This window comes from Myotis brandtii, unplaced genomic scaffold (genome assembly GCF_000412655.1).
Source record: "Myotis brandtii unplaced genomic scaffold, ASM41265v1 scaffold39, whole genome shotgun sequence".
NCBI classification, from domain to species: Eukaryota; Metazoa; Chordata; class Mammalia; order Chiroptera; family Vespertilionidae; genus Myotis; species Myotis brandtii.
Genome location: NW_005364953.1, coordinates 8,072,984 through 8,080,918, shown reverse-complemented (window position 1 = coordinate 8,080,918; position 7,935 = coordinate 8,072,984). Strand labels below are relative to the sequence as shown.

General features: G+C 38.2%; 1 protein-coding gene across 8 annotated transcripts in view; it reads left to right on the top strand.

The window, feature by feature from the left end:
- Positions 1-7,935, top strand: part of ENOX2 (ecto-NOX disulfide-thiol exchanger 2) — a 298,526-nt gene that overhangs the window by 274,676 nt on the left and 15,915 nt on the right. The gene's annotated exons all lie outside the window — the stretch shown is intronic.

Below are 7,935 nucleotides of genomic sequence, written 5' to 3'. Positions count from 1 at the left end.
ATCAGAATTTCTTTGTTCCAGCACTTGCATATCGAAGTCAGCAGTTCTATAGCCACTTGAGTGATCCTAGAATCTTCACTCCATGAGCAGAAAATCTTAAGGAGAGAAAACCACCAAGACAGGCTTTTTAAAAGGCATTCGTTAGCTGTTACATCTGAATTTCCTCTATTTAGGCCATATGTTATATCCCTAACCATATACACCTACATATACATTGAATACATCCTTTGTATTAAGTGAATACTTAGAATTTTCTGAACAGTTAACACATACTAATTACTGCAAACACATACTATAAACGTATAACCAAGATAAAATAATTTATTTAATGATAATGGAGCTATTCAAATTATTTAAGTACTTAGGATGTTTTAGAGGTGATTAATTTTTTATTTCTAGGATTGTCTCCACCTAAGAATCCTGTAGTATTGTATATAATGTTAATCCAGTGTTACCCTTAAATGTATACAACCATAAGTTTGAGCATCCATTTGATAAATTGCTGAGTTTGAGGAGTCATTAGGGGAGGAGAGTGGTGTATGGGAGATTCAGACTGAATGCACTTACTAGGGTTATATAATTGCATTTTATTCTGTATCTCTTTTGAGTTAAAAGCTGTATTGGCTACTGCACAGAATCTTATTCATTTAGAGACAAGAAACTCCCTGACAGATCATCTTATAGCTATTTTCTTTCCTGTTCCACATGCCAGGATGTTTTGTCAAATAAAGCTATCTACAATAGACTTAATGGGCCTTACCAAATAGCTTTTCTCCCAGAAGGTTTCAATTCATTTTAATTCCAGGACTTTGCGCATTTTTCTCCCCCTAGATCGTATCTAATTTTGTTATCTTGCTTCTGTAGTATTCAACTACAGAATTCCTGTTCACTATGAGCTAGTAAGCAGGTCCTCAGTTTTTATCTAAATCAGTTACATTGTAGTTATCACTTGGTTCCAATTAAAAGCTTAAGCAACTAGATCTCCAAGTTGATTTTTTCCCCCTCTCTCCATGCTACCAAAGTTGAATTCCAGGAGTCTATAACCTGTTTCTGGTTAAATTTTACTTCCCAGAGAAACTAAGAGTCAAAGCTAGCCTGGCAGTCTCAGTTACATTTCCTTGGAGTGCCACAGAATTTCTGTTCTTCAAGGTACTCTATACACGCCAGGCCATATTTGTGATACACTACTGGAAATACCCTTGCCATAAAAGAAAGGACTTCTGTGTTCAAAGGTTGAAAAGGTTGAAGAGGAAAAGTCAAATCAAAGCAAATCATCGTAGTATGAAACTATTTCATTCTATTGTTAGCCATGATGGAAAGTACATGGACCCAGTAAATATAACAACAACTGTTTCCTTTCAATATCTATCTTCTGCCTTGTTCACTAGTGGTTCTCAGATTTGGTACATATAAGAATCATTGGATTTCTTTTAAAAATTTCCATTTCTGGGCTTCAGAATCTGATTCAATAGGTCTCTAATAGGGCTTGGTAATCTGCATTTTACCAGGCATCCTAAATGATTTGTTTCTCAACCTGTGGGTCGCGACCATCGGAAAACACATATAGCATATCAGATATTTACATTACGATTCATAACAGTAGCAAAATTACAGTTATGAAGTAGCAACGAAAATAATTTTATGGTTGGGGGTCACCACAACATGAGGAACTGTATTAAAGGGTCGCGGCATTAGGAAGGTTGAGAACCACTGATTTAGATGCTAGTGGTCCAGAGAGCACATCTGGCAATCATTGACTTAGACTAATTCTCCTTTGTTCTAGCCAAGTTTTCTCTTCCCTTGGTATCCAGTCTCCTTCCTTCTGTCCTCAAACCTCCCATTATTCCCACTTAAGGAGTTTTATCAATTAATTAACAAGTATATCTTATAAACTGATAGAGATATAATATATGTAAATCCACGTAAAATATAAGAAATATCACTTGGTGCTAACCTGATTGCAAGAGATTATTAGCATGGGTCACAGTATTCACAGTCAGTGAAAGTTGATCAGGGCCTTAAAAAATGAATAGGTTTCAATAAGAGGAAGAAAAGTAAGAAAGCATCTGGATTCAGAGAGGGAAAAGGAAAAGGAGCATGGATCAGAGAGAAATAAGGATGATGTATATAGAGGAATAAAAGATTGAGTGGATAAGATGGGTCCAGATTATGGGGGACCATGAATGTCAAGCTGAGATTTAGCATAGTGGGTAATATGGCACTATAAGCATGTCTCAACAATGGCACTAGTATGATAAAAAGCAACATGAATTATATAATTTAGAAGATAATTTTGGATTAAGAGAGACCAGCCAGAGACTTTTATAGGAATTGAGATATGACGTGATGAAGGTTGGGACAAGAGTGAAGGCAACAGAAACTTGTTTTAAAAATGGTAGAAGAAAAGGAAACAATAGAAAATATGAATTAAAGATGCTAGGAGTCATTTGGGGGAAATAAATGAAAGTCTTTGGTGCCAGATTGGATATAGATGATGAAGAAAAAGAAAGAACCAAGAATGAATCTAGGTTTTCTATTCTGGGAAATTGGAAGCTTGGTAGTTGCATTAGTTCACTAAAACTGTTATAATAAAGTATCACAAATAGAGTGGTTGAAACAACAGGAATTTATTTTCTCAGTTAGTTCTGGGGGAAATCTGAGATCAAGGTATCAGCAGAGTTGGTTTCTTTTGAGAGCTGTGAGAATCTGCCCCATGCCTCTCTCCTAGCTTCTGGAGGTTTGCTGGCAATCATTGGCCTTCTGTGAAATCAGGGTTGAAGAAAGTAGGAGCAGAAAATGGTAATACATGGATGTTGGCTGAATGTGAGTGAGTGTGAAAGACAAATGAGAAAGAAGAGCAAAGGGCTGAATACAGAACTTTGGGGGCTATCCCCAGTCAAGTAAAAGAAAAGGAAGAAGTGAAAGACCCATGAGCAAGGACCACTTTGAGTCTGTATTGACCAGGAATGCCCAGCTCTGCAACTTCCTATGAGTCTTCTGCAGCCCAGGATAAGAAACAGAGAAACTTGAGTCAAGTGACCATGAGTTAAGTTAGATAATGGTAAACTGTGCCAAAGGTTTTCATGGAGGGTGAAGAAATTTGCTGACTAGGGAATTTGCAGTGGAATCTGTTTAGACAGAAAGTAATTAATGGACTGGATGAAGTTGGCCAACTCCTAGAGATTAGAGGTTACAGTAAGGAAGAGAGTGGTGTCTTTGGGTGATGAGGGGCATTGAAATAATTCATAGATGACGATATTGTGTTGGAGATGGGACTTTAGAGATATCAGAGTAGAAACAGTGAGGTCCCAGGTAGATCCATGCTGATAGAAACCTGATCGGAGTAATGGCCTGCAGAGGTAAGAAAGCAAAGCATCATGAGGCAGGAAACTCACTTGAGATGTTATCTGAGCTGGCCTGCAGCCACTCCCAATGGATTATGCTCATATCATCTCCCTCTCCTTTCTTCACATCCTTTGTTCTTTTTGTCATTTTCTCTTTGTGCATCATTCCAGCTCAAATTTTTTGTGAACCTTTAGGGGAATGTGACCCATTTTTCCTTCTCTAATTTAGTAACAATTTTTTAGTATCTCTTATATTCTGGCTTTGTAAAAGTCCACTCCCTGAATTTGCTTCCATTATTTTGTTTTGTTTTCTTTCTACCATTGAAGAAACTTATGCATGAATATTTTAATGGCACAAAATCCTTTTAGATTTTTTTGTTATAGAGAAACATGTCTGGGATTTTTACTCTAAGTGGCTCCTCTAAGAGAAGGAGTTTGCAACTGCCTTCATACTTATACATTTTCATGATGAACTGACAGCCTTCAGAACTGAGGAGAAATCCCCATAAAGTGGAACATTCTTCCCACATAAGACATAGTAAAAATGGATAACCCCAAAATTAATGATGACAGGATATGGATTAATTCACTGTACTATGCTCTATAATATCAGAACTGATGGATTCACCTGCTCAAACATATTATTAAAAAGTAATATTGAACTTTTCAATGTTCTGGCAATGTACAAAGAACTCCAACTTCAGAAATGGGCCCAATTAATATTAAGTTTATAAAAGTGTTTACTTGGTGTCCTCATTAAAATTTTTAAAAGCCCTCATTTCAGAGAGTGGGGAATACATTTGTAAGTAGGGTCCCCTAGTAGCATTATAGGAGATCACATTTTCTTTTGCTTGGTGACAAGTCCAAACAGATTATTATCTACTCCTTCCTATAGGCAGGTCTTCATCTCTGCTCATCAACATGCCCCTTTCCCCAGGAGGGAAGCATCCGCTCCTCATTTTCTCAGAGGGAAATATATTTTCACATTTAAACTGGAGAATATGCCTCAAACTATTCTCCATATCTTTGCCCTTTTCCTTTCCATGTTTCTCCACATGAGTTGTGGGACTTGAGCATAATTACTGGCCTGCTGTACAAGAAGAAACAAAAGGAGGAAGATGAAATATTGCTATTTTGTATTGAACCGTGTGGCTTGCCAGAGGACAAACATGCAAACCAAAGCAAAAATAAGTAACTCCATCTGTAGCATTCACTTGATTTACAGAATAACTAACCTCTGCTATTCAGCAAAACTCCAGCTCAAGATGCTATACTTGGTACTGAACCAGCAAGCAAATCGAATATTTCTTTCCCTGTTTGGCAGTTAGTTAATGTCCCTTTTTCCATATAGTTTCCTATATACCGTCATTTTCACTTTTACCATCTTCTTTTGGTGTGATTGTTAGGAACATGCTGTCTGATGACAAGTATCCCCGCTGCTGGGAGAGATGACAAGGATAGCTATTATTTGGAGTGCTGTGAGTCCAAGTCTCTGTATAACAGCTTTATCTTCAAAGACAGAAAATCTGTGTGATCACAGCAGAAATTAAAACCAAACATCAATTGAATGTGTCATGCCATATGTCTTTTGTAATTTTTTAAACAAAAATTTAGTTTTAAAACAGGCATATCAGGATAATTTTGTGGCCATACACAGAAAACAAATATGGGCACTGAGAGCATGTCTCAACACTACCAGAAAATATTTCTCACCAGACCCTTCCTATTACATGGGCATTCTCTGCTTTGGACAGACAATCTGATCACATCATCCTATATCAGTTCCTGATTGTTTTAGGAAGACCCTCTAGTTAAAGGCATTGAATTAAACCTAGCACCTCCCTAAGAGACAGCTTCCTTTTAGGAATGATGAATGTTTTACTCTCGAAATATGGCTTTCTTCTATATATTTAATCTTGGTAAACCACAACTTCTTTCCATTCGTGGTATAAAAGATGAGTCTTTGAAATCCCTTTAGAAAACTCTTGTTCCACCATTTATAACTAATAATCTTGAAGATTTGATTTTCATTACTTTCTTTTACTTTTTTCTATCCAAAGTCACTTCCCATAGGCAGCTGACAAAATCACCACCTTTGTCAAATTGCCTTTCAACATTCTTATACATTTAACTAGGGACCCAGTGCATGAATTCATGCACCTTGAAAGGAACTCTGGGCCGGAGGCTGCGGTGGGCACAGGGGCAGGTGTTGGCCCATCCTCCACTCCCCCGCCCAGCCCCTCCTACCGCAGCTCTGATCCCCTGTCTGCCAGCAGCCCCACTCCTGCTGCCGCTGCTCCCACACACTGACGGCGCTGGGCCCCACTTGCGCCCACTGATGGCGTGGAGCCATTGGGGCTGGCGCCAGCAGTGGGTGCAAGCAGGGCCAGCACTGGCAGTGGGTGCGAGCGGTGGCTACTGGCCCCGATCACCCCTCAGGAGCAGGGGGAGGTGGAGAAGCCATCAGGGTCAGTTGGGGCCAGCAGCTGCCTCTCGCACCCCCTGACGGCACTGAGCGATCAGGACCAGCACCGGGCGCCAGCAGCGGATGTGAGCAGGGCTGACAGTGGCAGCAGGTGCAAGCAGCGTGCGGGAGCAAAGAATTTTCAGTAACCACCAGAGACTCACCCTGATGACAGCAACTGGTGCCCCTCCTTGGTCTGGTGCCACCGCTCACCTGCTCCACCATCCCGCGCGGCTGATGCCCGCCATGTTCCATGTGTGCCCCCTGGTGGTCAGCACACATCATAGCAACTGGTTGTTCGGCTGTTCAGTCTATTTGCATATTAGGGTTTTATATATGTAGAATATATAAATTTGTAATTTTGATCCATTTTGATAATGTCTCTTTTCTGGGCCTATGCTGTGTTAGGAATCATAAGAGGAATAAACTAAATTTTTCCATTAATTTGGAATGTAAACAATAGAGATTAGTGGAATCTCATTTATTCCATAGTTATAAGCCTGGACCATGAAAGGTAATCAACAAATTTTTGGTGAGTGAAAGAAATCATCTGATTAAATATTTTTGAAATAGCTCTTATGGTTTTTGACCTTGAAAAAGTTCCATAACCATAAATAATTAAACTTAACCTAGGTTTCCCCATGTGTCTTAGTTTTTTTAAAATTAATAAACTTTAAATTTTAGAGCAGTTTTGGGTTCACAACAAAATTGAACAGGAAGTACAGAGTTCCCAAACACCCCTTGCCCCCCATACAGGCTCCCCCACTATTGACATCCTGCACCACTGGGGTACATTTGTTACAATCAATGCATACATCATTATCACTCAAAGTCCATAGTTTGCATTAGAGTTCACTCTTGGAGTTTTCCATTTTATGTATTTGGACAAATGCTCAAAATGTATGTATCCACCATTGTAATATCATATAGAATAGTTTCACTGCCCTAAAATCCTCTGTGCTCTGACTGTTTATCCTTCCCTCCCCCCTCAACCCCCTCGAAACCATAGATTTTTTTATACTGTACCCATAGTTTTGCCTTCTCCAGAATGTCATATAGTTGGAATCATACAGTATGTAGCCCTTTTTATTGGTTTCTTTTACTTAATAATATGAATTTATACTTTCTCCAGGTCTTTTCATGAGTAATAGTACATTTTCTGGATATACCACAGTTAGTTTATCCATTCACCTACTAAAAACTATTGTGGTTGTTTCCAAGTTTTGGCAATTATGAATAAAGCTACTATGAAATCCATGTGTAGGTTTTTGTGGAGACCTAAGTTTTCAGTTCACTTAAGTAAATACCAAGGAAAATTATTGTTGGATCATATCTAAGAGTACGTTTAATTTTATAAGAACTGCCAAACTGTTTTTTCCAAAGTGGCTGCACCATTTTGCATTCCCACCAGCAGTATAGTTCCTGTTTGTTCCACATCCTCACCAGCACTTGGCATTGTCTTTTTTTTGGATTTTGGCAATTCTGTTAGGTGTGTAGTGATATCACATTGTTTTAAATTGCAGTTCCCTAATGACATATGAAATATGATGACACTTGACATTGGTATATCTTTGATGAGGTGTCTGTTCAGGTCTAATTTTTTTGGCATGTATCCTGTTTGATCTTCTCTGTGGTTTGGTGTCTGACATTAATTTGGGGGAAATTTTCAGTCATTATTGCTTCAAATATTGCTTTTGTTCCTTTATTTCTTTTCCTTTTGATATTCTCATTACATGTATGCCACATCTTTTGTAGTTAGTTGTCCCACAATTCTTGGATATTCTGATTGGTTGTGTTGTTTTTTGTTGTTGTTGTTGTTGTTTTGCTTTTCAGTTTAGTCAGTTCCTATTGTCATCTTCTCAAGCTCAGAGATTCTATTTCCACAGGTCTATTAATAAACCTGTCGAAGGCATTTTTCATTTCTGTTATGATGTCTTTTTATTCCTATATTTCTATTTGATTCGTCCTTAGAATTTCCAATACTCTGCTTACATTAGCCATCTGTTTTTTCATGTTATTTACTTTTTCCATTAAAGCCTAGCATACTAATATTAGTTGTTTTAAATTTAAGGTCTGATAATTCCAACTTTCTTGCTATATATGACTCTGATTCTTTTTAATTTTTTT